We start from the raw sequence: 20,200 nt of genomic DNA on the forward strand, positions 1-20,200 counted from the left end.
TATTTTTGGCCCATACAAATTTTTGTTGGGTTTTTGGACTATTCTGGACAAAAAATTCTCTTGTAATTTTTCTCTAGAGTTGATCGTTTTCGAGTTGTAAACAATTTAAAATTGAAAAAAACGAAAAATGTCGATTTTCAAGGCTTGATAAATTGGTTAAAAGTTATTATTATGAAAGTCAGAAAGTGACTAAATCAAAGTTTAAAGCCCCCCTACAAGATCACGAAGAAATTTTTGTCATAATTTTATTACTAAGCTGTTATTTTTAAGTAATAATAATGAGAGCCACTACGTATTGGGCGGCCGTCTATTACTCTGGGCTAATTAGCAAAATTCATGGAAAAGTTATTTACCAGAAATTTTATTGCTGGAATCGATTTATAAGATCCTATATATTAATAATATAGGTATGCAAAGTCCGCAGATAGTGTGCTACTTTTTTTATAAACAAAATGGCGCCGACAACTCGTATTTTTTTCAATAATTGCTCTATAACTTCAAAGATTTTAACATTACAACAAAAACACCCAAATAAAAATTGACCGGAAATAAATTCTTCATAGAGATATGTTTTTCCCGATTTGATCTGACGAAAATTTTCCTCGGAAAATGCGGGTTTTTCCAACAAAAACTCTAATTTTCAAATAAAGTTTTAGGTAAGTAAATATTAATCAATAATTAAATAACTTAGTGACATCAAAGCTTTCTTGGTATAGATTGTAATTCCAGAAGCCGGTGAAAATTAAACGAATATTCTAGCAACAATTCAATTGTTAATTAACAATTTACGATCGTAATAATAACCAAAATTATCATGATACATTGATGAAACTTATAAAGATTATAAAGATGAGATGCTTATTTAATATTTTATCGACAAAATATAAATTTTTCGTTTTTTTGCATAATTATTAAATTTTGAAAAAAAAAAATAGTTATAATACGCTGGTATAATTAGTAAACTACAAAGAAAGGTTATTTACCAGCAATTTCATTGCTGTAATCGAATATTATAATCCTATATATTAATAATATAGGTATGCAAAGTCCGCAGATAGTGTGCTACTTTTTTTATTAACAAAATGGCGCCCCCAAATCGTGTTTTTTTCAATTATTGTTCTATAACTCCGAAGATTTAAATTTTACACCAAAAACACTCAAATAAAAATTTACCCAATTTGATTATACATATAGGCATGTTTTTCCCGATTGGCTCCGACAAGAATTTTCCTTGGAAAATGTGGGTTTTCCCAACAAAATCTCGAATTTTCAAATAAATTTTTTGGGCAAGTAATTATTTATCAATAATTAAATAAATTGGTGAAATAAAAGCTCTCTTGGTATAAATTATAACTGCAGAAGTCGGTGAAAATTAAACGAATATTTTAGCAAAAATTCAATTGTTAATTAACAAATTACAGACGCAATAAAAACCAAAATAATCATGAGACATTGATCAAACTTAGAAAGATTATAAAGATGTGATGCCTATTTAATATTTTGTCGACAAAATATAAATTTTTTATTTTTTTTTGCATAATATTTAAATGTTTAAAAAAAATAGTTATAAACAAATTAACATTTCTCAGAAGTTTTTTATTATATTCTAATTTTAAAAAATACTTAAAATGCGTATTTTAAAGGTCTTGAAAATGAATGCTTCCAAAAAATGTTCCAACCATTTGCAAAAAAGTTATGAAACAGCAAAATAAATATACGATTGTTCCGTTGTTTATAATTTGTTTTAATTGTTTTAAAGCTTAAAAGTAAGTCTGTGGTACAATCTAATTACTCACAAAAAATATCAAATATTAAACCTATTTTAATCAAAGATTAAAATTCCTTTTTTTTTGTAATTTTTAGCGCCAAATTTGGCTTGATACAGAGCCGGAGATGTTCACTCGAAGCGACTGACACGCTTTAAACTCGCGCGAGTTGTGTATGTGGACGGGTATAATACATAATACATAGCTACGGTACTGTATTAGTTTACTTTCACGCGTGTAAATTACAAAAAAATATATTTATAATCTTTAATTAAAATATAACCATTACACTAATAATCATTATTTTTTGTAAGTAATTAGCTTGTACTTTAAACTCAATTTTACGCTTTGAAAGAATTAAAAAAATTATAAATAACGCAGTAATCGTATGTTTACTTTTCTGTTTCATAACTTTTTTGGAAATGGTTGTAAAAAAGTTTTAAAACATTCATTCTCAAGATATTTGAAATACGCATTTTAACTATTTTTTAAAATTAGAATATAATAAAAACTTTCTGATAAACGTTAATTTGTTTATAACTATTTTTTTGAAACATTTAAAGATTATGCAAAAAAATAAAAAAATTATATGTTGTCGACAAAATGTTAAAAAGGCATATCATCTTTTTAAGATTTCAAAGTTTGATCAGTGTATCATAATTATTTTGGTTATTATTGCGACCGTAAATTATTAATTTACATTTGAATTGTTACTAAAATATTCGTTCAATTTTCACCAGCTTCTGCAACTATAATCCAAACTAAGAAGGCTTTTAAGTCACCAAATTATTTAATTATTGGTAGATAATTACTTATCTAAAACTTTATTTGAAAATTAAAGATTTTGTTGGGAAAACCCGGATTTTCCGAGGAAAATTTTCGTCGGAGCAGATCGGAAAAAACATATCTCTATGCAGAATTTAATTGCGGTGGATTTTTATTTGAGTGTTTTTTTTTGTAAAGTTAAAATCTTCGGAGTTATAGAGCAATAATTGAAAAAAACACGATTTTCGGGCGCCATTTTGTTTATAAAAAAAGTAGCGCACTATCTGCGGACTTTGCATACCTATATTATTAATATATATAATCACAAGCTTCGATTCCAGCAATAAAATTGCTGGTAAATAACTTTTCCCAAAAATGGCCTATTCTCCGATAATCAGCCCAGACTATATGGTGAGTGCGAGAAACACTCGCACTCTTATTTACAGCCGCGTCAATACGCTCTTACGGCTTATTGTTAATAATTAAAAATAACAGCTTAGTAATAAATTAATGACACAAATTTCTTCAGGATCATGTGGGGGGGGGGGGGGCTTTAAACTTTGATTTAGTCACTTTCTGACTTCCATAATAATCATTTTTAACCGAGTTATTAAGTCTTCAAAATGGCGATTTTTGCGTTTTTCAATTTTAAATTGCTTATAACTCGAAAACCATCAACTTTGGAGAAAAATTACATGAAACCTTTTTGTCTAGAATGGTCTGAAAAACCTAAAAAAAATTGTCGAGACCAAAAATAATAATTTTTGCAATTTGATTAAAAAAAATTGTTAAAAAAAATTTGGACCACTTTTCTCGTGGGCGACCTCTTGAACCTTATTCTGGGGTGTATTACAAATGTGATTATGTAAAAAAAATTTCATGGGAATATTTTTTCCAACGAACCCGCCGTTTTCGCCTCGTCTATATCGCGTTATCAAATCGCGCCTTAAGCGCATGTCATTTGATGGGGCTCACTTCAGCGGTCCGATAAGTACTCAACCTACAAAATAGAACCAAAAATTTCTGAACTTAGTCTCGTTTTAGCTCGATAGCATTGACCCAGCGATGCTTCAACTTCTTTAACCCGTCTGAAAAATACGTTTTCGCGAGGTCTACAAATTAGGCTTCCGTGGCAGCGATGAACTCCACATTTGACTTAGATTTCGGCCACGTGAATGATATTTACACAAATTTGGAAACAAATATAAGTCACACAGGGCTAAATCTGGAGAATACGGTGGATGGAACAACAGTTCTTAGCCCAATTCGACCAATTTGGCAATCGAACTGGCGGAGGTGTGAGCCGGTGCTTTGTCATAGTGAAAGAGCACTATTTTCTTGGCAAATGGGGTCATTTTTCTAAAATTATGCAAAACTGTCTTTTTCTGTAACCTACTTTAATTTTCTGTGGGCTACACACAAGCGAGTAGGTCCATTTATCTTAGTTATTAAGACTACTGGTGAACACATAAGGCCCGAACCTTCTTCTATGATAGTCATTTATCTTGTCTTTTTTTATATTTCCAACTTCTTTTTTTCTAGCAAATGGTAATCACCGCGATTCTTCACAAATTGGCCTTGCATTTCCAGTATAAATTATATGTCGAACTAGACTAGTAGATTTCTCGGATTCAAAAACGTCGCAATTTTTATGATTGAATTCATTATTTTTTCTAATTATTCATTGATTAAATTAAGGTTAAGTCACTTTGCACTAAAAATACCGGAATATAGTGCGGCAGAGTGGTGCAAATATTATAAGAGTTGTACATTTAAAGATATAAGCATAGAATTTGGACCACATATACTACACATATAGAGGTTCAAAATTAGATATGAGGTCATCTCAGATTTTACCTTTTACAAAAATGCCGGACATTCAAAATGGCGACGATACATATGTGACTAATAGCACGATAACTTTAAAAAAAATCCGACTTCAACCAAATTTGGTATATAAGTCGCTTTGTTATTATGTATCATATCGAACTCTTGAACCGGAAGAATCGGTTTACCAGAAGTTTTGTTTTTCCTGATTTTTTATGTAAAAATATGTTGTTCTTTTTTCAAATCTTTAACCCTGTATTTATTAATTTTTCAAAAAGGTAATACCGGCATTGAAAAGAGCGTAAATATATTTTATAGGAAATATTTTGAACTTTTTAGTCAGTTATGTTAATTACCTTGTAATAAATGCATAACTTATCTTTACATGTACCTACGTGCGGCAGATTCGTGCAAAAATATAAGAATTATTGTGCATTTAATGGTAGAAGCATATAATTTAGACCAGATATACTACACATACAACAGTTCAAATTTGGATATGAGGCCATCTCAGATTTTTGCTTTTACAAAAATGGCGGGCACTCAAAATAGCGACTATAAATATATGAATAATAGCACAATAACTTTTGAGCAAAAAGTCCGATTTCAACCAAATTTGGTATATAGGTTGTTTTTTATGTATGAAATCAAACTCTTGAACCGGAAGAGTCGGTTTACCAAAAGTTCTGTTTTTCCCGATTTTTGAAGTTATACTTCTTTACGGGCGTAATGACGGTGAAATTTTATATGGGAAAACCTAGCGACCGGGCGCATGCGCATTATAACTTTGTTCTGATTGGATGTTCAAATGACATGACAAAAATTATCCAATATGGCAGCTGTGGCACAGCTGTGGGACTGCGTTTGGTTATAATGTATGCTTGTTGCGTTTTAAAATTTGTAGGAAGAGAAACAACAAACAAAAAGTTAGTTAATGGTTATACTGCCTTTTTAAATAGTTTTCATATTATATTTTTGGACTTATTTATATAGAAGAGATGATTGTTTCATGCCAATGTGAAAGCTCATCAAACTGTGCGTAGTATGAGTGCCGCAGATCTCGCTTATTCAAAGCTAAAGAATCTTTCACTGGTAAGTGTTTTATAAATAGTTGATCAAATTTTGTTATGATATTTGAACATAGCCACTTTGCACGACGCAAGTGATTGCGAAATTTATTAGTCGTTATACGGGCTCCGATACCTACCTTGAACCTACCAAAATATATAAGTAGTATGTAATACTTTTATTTACATAATTTATATTTATATTTACATAATATATTGTCTTCTTACTCTATGTTTTGTTGTATTTTTTCAATTCTAAATCATTTCAATTCAAAATCAAAATAATTTAATTTACATAAGTTAAAAATGTCAAAAGGTTAATCTGTTTAGTTAGACGATCTTCGCACATAATGACAAGCTGTCTCTGTGGCGCAGTTTTAATGCGAGAGAATCCCAATACAACGCAAATACCAGCCGCGTGGTAAGTTGGTTCGAATCCCAATAGAAACTTTTATTTTTTTATTTTTTTTTATACATTTTATGATTGTAAGTATATTTATTATATAATTTTATTTTCAGAAAATACGTATTTAGTTAAAAAATTTTCCGACAATTAATGTTCAGAAATCATTTGTGGCATTTTTAGTGTGTTTGTGTGTGTTTTATTTTTTTATTATTTTAATTTTTGGCACTGTTTTAATAAAAATGTTTGAGAAGTAGTAAGTATAAATTAATTTAATATTTCAATAAAATATAAATAAAAAGTATATTAATTTCGTTTATAATCATATAATCATATAATAGAAGTATAACTTCTTACGTGCGTACAAAGTACACACACATTCTTTTTTTATGTAGAAATATGTTGTTTATTTTTTCAATTCTTTCACCGTGTATGTATTAATTTTTTAAAAAGCAAATACCTCCAATGAAAAGAGCGTAAAAATATTTTTTAGGAAATATTTTGAACTTTTTAGTGATGTTAATTAGTAAAGTACAGGGTGAGATGATCCTAATCCCAAATTTTTATGTAAATCTCTGCAAGCCGAAATTATTCTTTTAGGATAAGTCAATTTTTTATATATAGCTCCAACAAGGGTGGTTGTAAGGGTTGAAATATTATAATATTATATCTTAAAACATAAAACAGTCATTATGTAACTAATAAGAACCAAATGTTTCCAATAATAGTTTAAAATGTTATTTCATAATTTTTTACAATTAGGGGTAGTTTTCATCATTAAAAAACCAAAAGCGTACAACGGCTCAGTATAGGAAATGAATTAGAGGGTGAAATGAGCCCAATCCCAAATTTTTGTACAAATCGAGGCTGGACGAAAAAATTGCGAGATTTTGCTATTTTTCAGTTTCATTTCCTCGACTGCATTGTAGTCTTTTCCTGGCGTGATCCTGAACACAATGCAAAAAGTTTCTGTAGTCTCTGGGTGCTGTATTTATATAAATTTAATCAATTAATTTTTTGCTTAATACCCTGGATTAGCGTGAATTAGGTAACTTAAAACTGTATTCTTTTTCACATATTTTACGCCCTTGAATGAATAAGATGAAAACTAGATACTGCTGTTTCTTTATTTGTCAGATTTGCAAGTTAAACCATATATTTCACACCTACATCCGACATTGCTTTTGATAGAGTTATGGAGGTTTTTATTTTATGTTCCGAATCTAAAAATATCTTACATGATACATTGAGGGTCTCATTCAATTTAAAAACATAGCTTTTAAAATCGCCGTTGCGCGTAATACATCAGAGTAAAATGTCCATTCGAAGTGTCATCCATTATTTATGATGCAATAGAAGTAATGGGAAAACTATTTATGAAATATCCAATAGCATAGCAGCGAATTTCAGTTGTGAATTTAAAATCTTGGATATCGTTAAATATGGACCGGATGTGTTGACTTAATGGCCTAATAATAGCAGCTTCTTATATCCATATGCTTTTCGTTCTATTTTTTTAATATTCAGCTTTCAGTTTATTATTTTTTTGTTTTCACTCGTTTTACAACACTAAAATGTGAAAACTTGGAGTTATTCATGTCAGTCTCTCCGATCGTGAAAACAACACCTCCGTCGGTAGAATAGATATAATTACAAATGAGGTGTCGAATGAAAGCTTATAACTCAAAGATGGTAATAAATACTTGGACTCCCAGAACTGTAACCGATAGTACTTAGTTTAAAGTCGTCGAAATAGTACAATCAATATATTATTCGACGCACCTTGGCAAGACGAGAATAAACATATATTTCCTTTTTAATGATTTATTTAACTCTTTTTATTGTATGCTTTATTTTAGCTCTTTTAGATTTTTTCTGTGGCTTACTATTATTACCCTCCCTTTTTGTCCCATGTTATGTGAATATTGTATTTAATTATATTATTTATTTTTGATTTATTTCTTTATTTTGCCTATAACTTATATTCGTATCTTTTTCTGATGTAGGATTTTTGATAGTTTATTTTTTTATCTCATGTATCACGGGTTTTCAGCTGTTTCACATAATTTTTTGTTTTCTTTCTACCTGTAATTATTTAAGTAACGTATACTCGTATAATAATAATAGAACATTATCGAAAACGTAGAGAACAAAACAAAAATGTGAAGAAACGGTAGAGAACAACAAAATCTGGTAGAAACAGAATATATTATAAAAATAGAAAATTAATCTGGAAAGACACATAAAAAATATATTTAAAAAAATACAAACAATTTTAATATTAAATATTTGAGAAATCGGAAAACATGTGAACAGATAATTTACTAATTATTGGATTATGTCGATTTTTTAGTTTATTGCGGTGTATTTTTTATATTTTTTTTAAGAATCAAAGTCAAACATAGGTAGGTTAGTTAGACCGTAGGTTTACTTAATTTAAAATAGTGCAGCCGTTATTTGAAACAATTTAGCGTTTAACACTAGAATGTCTGGCTTAGCATACCTACCTAGAAAGCCGGAAGGGATCATTTTGGCCCCACGTTCTTTAATAAATTAAAACTCAGTTTAAAGAACTTAAATCAACTCTAGACGGTAGAATCTAATTTTATTTTTTACTTTTATTGTTTAGCACATTCGCTGCCCATCAAAAACATTCGGAACACCATACAATTTGCAGTTTTTGATATTTGCCACACATTGCCTTGTTACAACCGTGGCGATGATTTGAAGTATGATTTCCTTTACAAAATATTTTCAACTGATATTTTTTTCGTTTTTGGATAGTAACAGTGATAGTTGTTGGTAGACCTGGTGTTGCTAGACGTAGTTCCAGATTTCGGGAGACAAGGTATGGAGTCCATAATTCTTCACACAGCCGAAGAATAAACTTACGGAAACTGAGTCTACTTCCAATTATTTCTTTATAAATAATCCATGCATTTATTGCTTCCAAGACAAGAGCATCAAGAGTATGATAAAACACGTACATAGGCCATCGTCTTGAAGTTACTTTTGTAGTATAAAGACGCGTCATTTGGTCCTCTACACCTACACCAACAATTGCATCTTTGTGTTCACTTGTGTTCGTCAACAATTGTATCTTTATTACGTAGATGATCAGTACCAGTATAAGGGTAACCATTTACAATAAACATATATAAATATAATTTTACCCATTCGACAGGAATTTGAAAGAAAGGATCGTCGAATTTACCAGAAAACGATAATAACTTACACGGGGCCAATTTGGCCCCTTTAGACTTCTATGGTAGATTTGTTAAAAAACCATTAAATAAATTTAGTAAACAATATTTTTTTGTTATAAATAAGACTTTGTATCAAAATATTAAAAGTCATAAAATATGAAAATATTATTGCCTCAAATAAAAAAACTACAATAACTTTAAATCGCAACAGGGGCCAAATTGGCCACTCCGGCTTTCTAGTGTTAATGATACAAGCATATAATTTGGACCACATATAAGTACTACACATATAAAGGTTCAAATTTAGATATGAGGCCATCTCAGATTTTTCCTTTTAAAAAAGTGGCGTGCATTCAAAATGGCGACTATACATATGTGACTAATAGCACGATAACTTTTTATTTGAACGAGACGTCCGATTTCAACCAAATTTGGTATATAGGCTCTTTTATTGATGTGTAAGATTGAGGTCTTGAACCGAAAGAATCGGTTTACAGAAGTTGTGTTTTTACTGTTTTTTTATGTAAATATATGTTGTTTTTTTTTTCAATTCTTTCAGCCTATATATATTAATTTTTCAAAAAGGTAATACCGCCATTGAAAATAGTGAAAAAATATTTTTTAGGAAATATTATGAACTTTTTAGTTGTGTTAATTACTATTTACGAAATGCACATGTACCTACAGTCGGAAAAATGAAAGAATACCCATGAACGATCACATCAATCACTTATTTTGTATTTGCTGTCTTTTTCTATAACAAAATAAAAAGACAGCAAATACAAAATAAGTGATTGATGTGATCGTTCATGGGTATTCTTTCATTTTTCCGACTGTATATGCGGCAGATTCATTTTGAATGCCCACCATTTTTGTAAAAGACTAAATCTGAGATGGCCTCATATATAAATTTAAATCTTTGTATGTGTAGTGTGTGTGGTTCAAATTATATGCTTCTAACATTAAATTAATTTTATACGAGGTATGTCAAAAAATATGAATTTCACTCAAGAGTAAAGTATCGTTTAATTTCACAATATCGAAAATTGTCATTAAGAAAAGTTGTTTGGAATTAAAAAAGTTGTTTTAGTGTTCAATTACATCTTTCTAATTAAAATATTGTGAATAATAAAGGCACTTATCTCTTAAGAAAAATTAATATTTTTTACATATCTCGTATAAAATTAAAAAAGTTTAATGTCTGATGGTTGCATCTTAGATTTTAGACCAGGGAGAGCATTTCATGGAGAATAACTTTTTTTCGTAAAAGTGATAATAAAATAGTTATCATAATTGTAATAAAATGATGATGAGTATCCGTATTTTGAGAAAAAATTGAAAAAGAAATTCGATTGAAATGTAATTGTATATCTAAACATAGTTTTTAATTTCAAACAACTTTTCATTATAGCATTTTTTGATATTATGAAATATAAAGGTACTTTACTCTTTAACGAAATTCATAGTTTTGACATAAATCGTATAAAATTGATAAAATTTGATATCTGATGGTTGAGTTTAAGATTTTTGACTATCCAGAGCATTTTATGAAAAATAACTTTTTTTCGTAAAATTGATAATAAAAAAGTATTCCATGTGGTTCCTAGCTATGCAGACATACTGTATAAGAGCTTCTGTATAAGAATTTTCAAATTGCAATGCCATATTCGGATTCAGTATAATCAAAAACAAAATAGAAACATATTTGATCAAAGTAAAATGATGAATTTAACGTTATTTTTAAAATTATTAATACAAAACAATTGTTATTGTTTAAACAATTAAACATCCCCTGTTCCAGTGTTCCCGTATATCAAAGTTTGTCCTATTAGACACCGTTAAGCTATTGACAAATTTTCAGCTTGCAATTAATAAACTTTTTTGGTACGAGGGATCTAGGCCTATTATTACGTTCCCGAGAAAATCAATTACCAAAATGAGTATAATTGGTGCAAAATATTTCCGGTTTTAAAAGTTTATATCAAATTTTCAATTAGAGTCTTCTGATATCGTAATATTACTTTTATTATTTTATCGTTGTGTTTCAATTTTCTTTAATAAAATAAATAAAAATGCACATGTGGCAAGAGACCTGACCTAATTTTTAACACAATAACATCCACCTTAACATCGTCTCTTGCAAAAGCTTCTGCAATATGTCACGTTTTAATAAAATTGTTACCTAGACACGTTGTAATATACCTCAATGTCAGGATCGGTGATTCCTGCAGTCATCCGCAGAATCTGCATTTGACAGCAGATGTTGCAAACAGCGCATCGAGAGACGGTTTCGGTTTATGTAAGAAAATCCAGTGTGAAAACTACTAATGGCTGACTTTTACATGATATTTGAGGGTCGGGATATAAGTGCGATCTGAAAACTCGATTAGAGGTTACACAGCTTGTTTCACAAATTTTATACGTTTTTGATTCATTTTCTCTGTTTTTGCTTTCTTTTTTGTAAATATTAACTCAATTTAAAACGTATTGTAACAGATTAGCAGAGTGTTAATAACCGCTAAAAAAATCTTTTCATCACTTTTATTAGCTAAACTGTCAAATGAGGAATTTTTCCATACCGGATAATTATTTTGCAGCAATCTATTCTACACTGGTACCAATAAGTAAAACTGTGTCTTACTTTTCTAGAATTTTTGCTAACTAAAAATTTGATAAAAAAAACATACCTACCAAAACTCCTGTTACTACGTCCAGAATTCCTCCGTGAACCGAAAAGCTAGTCCTTACCAGCTGAAATAGATACAAAAAAAAAGAAGAAACGCACAGAACTCTCTTGTTACAGACATTTGCAAAACTTATACAAAACCCAATCATTACAACCAAATTCTCTATACAGATGTCTCCAAAGAAGAACAGGCCGTCGGTTGTGCCCTCTGCACCTCAAATACAGCATTAGCATCATATCGACTTTCTCCCAGATGCAGTATACATACAGCAGAACTGCATGAAACACTCAGGGCATTAGACTCATTTATTATTAATGAGAAATCATTAGCAATATTCACCGATCCTCTCTCTGCAAATGATTCAATCAGAAATATAATTATACTGCATAAATACCATTGTACAGTGCGTCCACAGTATCTGCCAACAGCAGTCAGATAATTATGTTTCAATAATAATTATTTGGATACCTTCTCATGTTAGTATATATGGCAATGAGAACGCTGATCAAGCAGCAAACAGGTTTACTCCCTAGAAAATCTGGAAAATATACATACAACTATACTAAGATCTAAAGCTTGTAATCAATAACAACGTATTAAGCAATTAACAAACACACTGGAACATGCAAAATATAAAACTGCGCACAATTCGGCCAACTATTACCTCCATCACCATATCTAAACTCAGCATAAAAGACAATATTTTTATCAGAAGGCTCAGAAAAGGTCACTCTCGTATTACTCATGTATATCTGATGTCCTCTGAAAATCGTCCTCTCTCACTCTCTGTGAACATTTTGATGACTCCTTAATAGCATGTAATATACACTACAGACCCCAGAGAGATTTCTCCTTCTTCATGTACCATGTCCTTTCAGAACGTTGGATACCATCATAGCTATCCTAATTTAATTCCCTGCCACCCTCTATCCTAGACCTAACTTCGCCGTGACTTTCTGCGTTACAATTTAGTTGCTGTCCAATGTAAACGATTTTATCAACTTGCTCAAGTTTGGTATTAGTTACATATATAGACGGTTTTATATGCTGCTGTTTACTTATTACGAGTATTTTGGTTTCCCGTATGTTCAGATCCAGACCTGCCTCCCTACAACTCTCAACGACACTATCAAGTAGTGTTTGCAGATCTTCTTGACTAGAAACTAGGAGTACTGTATCGTCCGCTTATCGCAAATTATTGATGACTTCACCGTTCACAAGCATTCCTTCTTGTTTTTCAGAAAGAGCTTTTTTGAAAATTCTTTCGGAGTAAACGTTGAAATGCAGTGGTGACAAGAGGCATCCCTGCCGTACTTCTCTTTTCATATTAAGAGCCTGTGATTCCACACCATCTACTAAAACTGATATTGTTTGATTCCAATATAAATTTGCAATTATTCTAACATCTCTGCCGTCCAAGCCTATGCCTATAGAGAGACTACTATAAGTTTTCAGATAGCTTCAGTGACATATACTTGCTTCTGTAAAAAGACTGTAACCTTTACTTCTTCTTCTTGATGTGCTTATCCATGACGAATGTTGGCGATTATCATGACAATCTTTATCTTAACTGCAGCAGCGCAACAAATCTGAACAGATGTTTTGCTGGACCACGTTCTGAGCTTCTTTAACCAGGATTTTCTTTTTCTTCCTGAACCACCCTTTCCAAATATTTTTTCTTGGAGGACGGCTTTCAGGAGGCATATTTGGATTCATTTCGAATGTCGCATAATTTTGCACATAATTTGCTACTTAGTGTAATTATATTAAGATGTAGCTAATATATCCCAATTTGAATATAAGTAAATTGTATACAATATGGTGCAAATAAAAGGAGTAAAATTCATTATTTCGTCAACCTGCGACTTTAAGGAAAAATCCCGAAAGAGGTCGATTTTTATTTTTAAATAATATTTTGGCATATGTATCATGCTAGTGACGTCATCCATCTGGGCATAGCGGAGAGGAATAATCATTTAAGGTAGGAAAAGGCACCTTTCTCCCATGTTATACATAATGATTTTCCCACCTTCCTCAGATACCAAGTAATTTTTTCATTTTTAAATAATTTATTTATGTAACTAACAAAATGTATTAGAGAACTAAAACTAAAAGTAGGTACATTATAACTCTCAACTGTCAAATAAAAGTCAAATTATTAATGTAAACATTGTTAAATCAAAATATCAATTTAGTGTTTTTTACCATTCTGCAAAATACAGGGTGTTCTATAAATAAACGTTAACATGTATAGATACTTACCTAATAGATAATAGAATATTGTATAGGGCGTCAATAAGTTATTTCATCAATGCATGACGTCACTTTTACTTTTACTCCCTAGGGAGGAAAAGTACGACTTTGCTCCCTACAATTAGGTCAGGAATAGTATATTACATACCTAGCGGGAAAGTACTCTATTTCAGCCGAGCGGCAAGGTAGTTTAGTGAGGTGCGAAGCACCGAGGTAAACTACAGACGCGAGGCTAGATGAGTTCCCGCGAGGTTTGTATACTATTTTACTCACAATCAGTTAGTAGTTTATGGATTTCTAATACTCACAATCTACCAATAATAATTTCGTTTCAAATATCTGTATCCATTTTCATTATGTGATAAGATTAATTATTTTAAGTAACCTGTGAGATCGTTGCTAGGTAACAAAACAAGTTTGTTGAGTGAATTTGAATGTACTTTGACAGATGCTAGCCGTGAAAGTACTTTCCCGGCTAGCTGGGAAAGTAAAGTAAGTAATAAGTCGCTTCCTGATTACTTCAAAGGTTAGAAATCCATAAATTACTAACCGATTGTGAGTAAAAGTATACTTTCGGTAGAGGTAGATGGAAAACATTTTTTCTGTCTTCTGTCTTTTGTCAATTAATTTAATTCAAACAAATTTTGTTGGACACCCTGTATAAATATTTATGTTAATGTTTATATTACTGAATAGAGAATTGAATAACCTTTTAGAAGAGCTAGCACACCACCCCTATTCTCATTAAAAAATCATCGATTACATTATCACGCCCAGATATATGACGTCATTCGTATGATGTATATGCCAAAATATCATAATTTAAAAATAAAAATGGACTTATTTCGGGATTTTTCCTTAAAGTTGCCGGTTAAAGAAATAACGGATTTATTTCTTTTCTTTGCAACATACTGTACCTATGTATGAATGTAAACAGATTGTACTAATTTTGTACTAGTTTCTTTGTTGTAAACTAAATGTTTTACACTATTTCCCCGAAAAAAATACATTCCATACGTTACATTACTTAAAATAGTTATAATATAAGAGTTTTTAAACTCTAAGCTCTGAGCCTTAAAAGATCGAGAAAGTTGAAGTATTTCTTTTGTAACCTCGTTACGAAACTTTATCCCCGAAGTTGTGAATAGATAATCAATTCATTGTCGTTGAAGTAAGAAAGTTTACGAAAACTTCTGAAGTGGTCGGTCAAATATCTTCCTACTTTTAACAACTACAGAAATGTCAAAGTTTTTTTTCCGCGTTGAAAAGTATTAAAATTGTAATGTGTCTTTCGTTGTCACCAAACATTTTAAATATTGAATCCGTTTTAATGCTTCTATTATTAATATGTTTCTGTGGAGTTATACTTCCGGTAAGATCAAAAACGAAATAAAATATTACCGATTCAGAAGGAGAAATCAAGGAGCATATTTTTTATATAAAACAGTAATATTGATAATTTTTGAAAAATTGATAAGGATCTGAGATTAGGTGAAGAAAAACTTTTACATATGTACAATTGTAAATATTTTACCTTAATTTTAAATTCTCCTGTTTATATAATTTTTCTTAATTATTATTCCGAAAACGACATAAGAGTCTCACGCATAAGAACACATGTGCGGATTAGCTTGGGGATCGGGAATCGGAGTTGCAAGATAAACATAAGTAGCCGCCTTGACTAATTTTATTGGTTTTCGAGTATTGGAAAAAGTCAGTACATACTTTGATTCAATTTTAATAGGTTGGTTCTCATGGCAAAACGGAAAAAGGAGATTAGATGTATTTAAGAGAATTGGTTTTATCGTAGGGGTTAGGAAAGGCAGTCGATTTTAAGATGAGAACGGCGACAGTCGTGTTCTTGGGGATAAGACGTAAAAATACGCTTTTAGACGTACTTATTATGACAAGCTGGTTATAATATTGTTTAGACGCAATTACTTATCTCTAAATACATTTCTTTTGTAAGAACAAGAACTCGTAAAATTTTAGTCGCAATTACACAAACACTTTTACATTTCGTCAATTTAATAGTATCAATAATTTAGTTATCTATTTTATTAATTAAAACTGTTAAACGTCACACGGATTTTATTACGATTGTCTTTAACGAATCCTACATATATGACATATCAGATAGAAACAAGATTAAATACATTAAAAACAAAATTGAAAGCTTTGAGGTGCAGAGCTGCAGATATGTAGAATACCAAATACCGAAATAGCAGATCTCTGCAGAATACAGCATATTAAGAGATGAGGAAAACAGAGCATTCGCGAATGCAAATAGCATGTTACAAGAATTAATTCTCGTCTTAACGTGTTACGCTATATCAAAATTCTCCAAAAGTGGGGATAATAATTGGAGCAGTTTCTTGATCTTGTGTCACATGGAATAACTTTACTGCATTTCGTATCTCAGTATATCTCAGTCCATTACAAAAACGTCTTGTCTTTTTACACCTGTCCGACCTTTTATTTTGTGTTTAAGAATTTTCTGTAGTATTCTATGTCGATTTCCCCTCAATATAATATCTCAGATAGGATAGTTTTCTTGTTTAACCGTCTTTCGTAATTCTCTATCCTTGTGTTAACTCTTCCTAGTAATTATCCGTTATCTTTCCTTGCTTCTATTCGGTTCATGCTTAATACTTTTTAGGTACATTCTTCTGTACCCTACAGGAATACAGACCAAACATAGCACTTAATAATTCTTTGTGTTAGTTCATAACTAAGATGGCTATTGGCAATAAATGTCTTCATTTTCAGAAAGCGGCTTTAGTAATTGCTATTTTAGTTAATGAAAAATTTTGCAAAATTGGTTTTCCCTCGTAAGTGCCTCGAGGAGGATCGTAGTAATGCGTGGAATTTTTTGTTTATTTTTTAATTTTTTTGTGGAATTTATGGCTTTGGTGAGAACCAATTAGTTTTAAAATTGTTAGAAATATATATATTTTTAACATAACGAGTAAATAAAAATAGTTATTATAAAATATAAATTTGTTTTAAATTCTTATTTAAATTTGTATTGTGAGATTTTTTCTCTGCGCGCGACTACTTACGTGACAGAAGTGAGCTCGACTGCTCCCGGATTAATGTGCAATTTTGTAACATCTGGTCATGGGTTACAGATAAATACTAAAAATTTAGTTATGTTTTACTTTATTTTAATCCCCAGTCTATCTTTTATTTCGTGATTATGACCAAACATAGACTTGACTTAGATTGTTAATAATTTAAAAAGTTCACCGAACCTACTACAGGAAATATAGGGGTTTGGGTTATCGACGTGTATAAAACTCAAAAAAATTTCCCGGTCAGATTTTTAACCGGGTCAAAGTCCCCAAAAGGGTACTTTTTACCATACTGCCGTGCTAAGCCCAAAGGCGGGAACTGATTTTTTATCGAAAATGAGATTTTTGTATTTTTAGGTAGAATAGGGTATTTAGTATATATTCATAAAGTCTTTGGAGTTGTAGAAGCATTATATTTTAAATAAAATTGCAATTTTGTTAGCGGTATCTACACTTTTTAGTTAAAATACTAAGCCATTTGGCGGCAAATGTTAAATACGATGGCGTTTTGACGGTATCTGCTACAGTTGCCGTCCATATACCTTAGGATATTGCACTTACCGCTAATTTACTTTCAAGAATGCTACGCCTATATTTAGAAACCGCCAAATCGCCTTAGTATTACATAGTAAATTCGGCCTAACTTTACAAGGTTAAATTATTAAAAGAGTTGTGTTAGTAAAAGAAGTAATTAGCGGGGATGGTAAGAACTTCTCGAGATAATTATATCTATTGAAATGTATTTTCATTTTTGTTTATAGTATTTCAAGAATTAACCAATTATGTTGTCCTAAACAATATGAATCTGCGCCAAGTGGATGATTTATATCTTGAATTAGGCGGTAAGAGATATTCATATTTAAAAAATATATCTTTTTTTAATAAGGTTTTAAAAACTTAATAATATATCCACACGCTGTCCACAAACATTTTTAGAAAAAGAAACTCAAAATATTTTGTTTTTTTAGAAAATCAAGTAAAGTCGAGTAAGAGTTGTGACACACGAGGTGAAACCACTGAAGACAATATTGTAGAAAGAGAAAAATTTATTGTAAAGCAATTACAAGAGGTGGAAAAAAATTATGTTTAGCCTGTACAGGCGCAAGTGTAACGATGAGTGCCATCGTTACGATATTATTATATTTATTCCTATAAGCCACCTAATAAGTATGCAACCAGTTATGCGTTCGTGCTTAGAACGGGTTACCTAGATTTGTGACCAAATATAATAGAAGGTTGGTACTACGCTTGGGGAATTCTGGTCTTAGCTTGTGGCTGTACGGCTTCCGACGGAGGGACATGTCATATTGCCCATCGGAGAGGATTGTCACTTCAATTTTCAATCTGGTTGGATGAACAAGTAAATTTTTCCGTGGTCACTGTTTAAAGAATACAATATTTAGTTAAAATATTCATTTATTATAAGATTGGTTTATTTTGGAAGGAGCTATTTTTTGTTTTGGGATTTGTGCGGTGAGAGGAAGAGTTTTATTTCCAAGTTTCCTTTTGGAAAACAGTGGGTAAGTCGGCTATTAAGTATTCTTGTAAAAAAAAAACATGGTTCTCATTCTCAATACAATACTTATAGTAATATTATAATTGTTATTCTATGAATATAAAACATCAGGTCTTAACGAGTCAATCTCACTATCAAATTCATGTTTCTACAAGAAAAATTCTTTCAAATTAAATTTCCAGTTCAAAATAGTTTCTGAAGTAATGACACTTTTCATTTCCTTTTAGTATCTACGTCTATAAAGTAATCCCTTATTGCAATATATACATATCTTCTTGGTTCATATGTCCTTCCATTTCTTTACATTTCCATTTTTGTTCAAGGTTAATGACACTTACTTATAAATGTCAATAGCTCCTCTTTTTTCGGTAATTTTTTCTAGAAATTTTTATAAGGTTTTTATACCTTTCTTATATGCCCTGTTTTTTGTGTACTTAAGGAACACCAGCTAATAGGAGATTCTTATGCTTTTAGCCACGGAAGAAAATAAGAAGATGGAAAATTAAGTCAATCATACTTTAATTTGTTTTTTTGGAATACATAATCATTTTGGGGATATTTTGGATGGAATGTGGATGTTTTGTTTGGTTTTTGTGGAATAAAAGTTGAGTTTTCCGATACTGGGCAGCTACCTGCTTGCCGTACCTTCCTGTTGGTGTGGAGTACCTCCCTAGGGTTGGGAACCAGAGGATACCTTATTTGGCTCTCCCCTCATCATCTTCACCGAAGGTTGGAAGAAGCAATCCGCCTACTTTTTGTAGGGACAGGTTTTTATATAACTAAATTTGCATGTCAATTTGTTTTAATAATAACTTCCAATTTTACTATTTTTTTTCTCTTCGTATCAATAACTTTCAAATCACTCTAATAATAATATACCCTCATTGTTTTTCTTAACCATAATTAACATAATATTCAATATTTTTCAACAATTTTTATTATATTTCACCCTTATTTAATTTATTTAAAATAGCCTGGGATTTATAAACCATATGTAAGATAATGTGCACAGTATCTAGGTCATATCCTATTTAATAATATTTATTCCAGTTGTCGGATGTTGTCACCTCCGATTAGATACGGTATTGTCAACCAATATTGTAACCCTCATTAATAATAAGTTGTTAAGGTAAATACCTATTCATACTAAATTCATTACATATTTTTTTCCTACTGTAAAACCTGCATTATCGACAGCAGTGTACTAGCCTAGTACGTCGGATAATTAGCTAGTGTAAAAATTGTATATAGGGTATATAGGTTTTTTTATTAAATGTGGTTGTACATACTTATATGTTTTATTATCCTACCATTTTAATAGTACCATTTTAATAGTATCAGTTAGGTACAGCAATATAGGTCACGTGGAGAAGAATTTATAAAATTCTTCCCTGGCGCTCAACACTACTTCTGAATATCTTCTTGGTCAGTAGTTCCCTTTCTTTTCATTACTCCTTATATTCATTTATTTTCTTTATCATTCCAGTATTTCATTAGGTACCGTCTTACTAGGGCGTGCAAATACGGCCTGATCCTTCCCTGAGCCCTACTGTTTAGTCTCTTCAATTTCCAGCTAGCCTATTTTGAGGAAACTTCCATAAATAAGTAATTATCCTTTAAAGCTATACCTATTCTG

The 20,200-nt window shown here is 30.8% G+C and overlaps 1 long non-coding RNA gene across 1 annotated transcript; it reads left to right on the forward strand.

The window, feature by feature from the left end:
* The first annotated feature begins 18,161 nt into the window (after positions 1 to 18,161).
* LOC126884633 (uncharacterized) lies at positions 18,162 to 19,852 on the forward strand. The gene is made up of 2 exons (XR_007698116.1): positions 18,162 to 18,568; positions 19,039 to 19,852. It is a non-coding gene; the product is annotated as an uncharacterized LOC126884633 (long non-coding RNA).
* The last annotated feature ends 348 nt before the right edge of the window (positions 19,853 to 20,200 follow it).

This window comes from Diabrotica virgifera, chromosome 1 (genome assembly GCF_917563875.1).
Source record: "Diabrotica virgifera virgifera chromosome 1, PGI_DIABVI_V3a".
NCBI lineage: Eukaryota > Metazoa > Arthropoda > Insecta > Coleoptera > Chrysomelidae > Diabrotica > Diabrotica virgifera.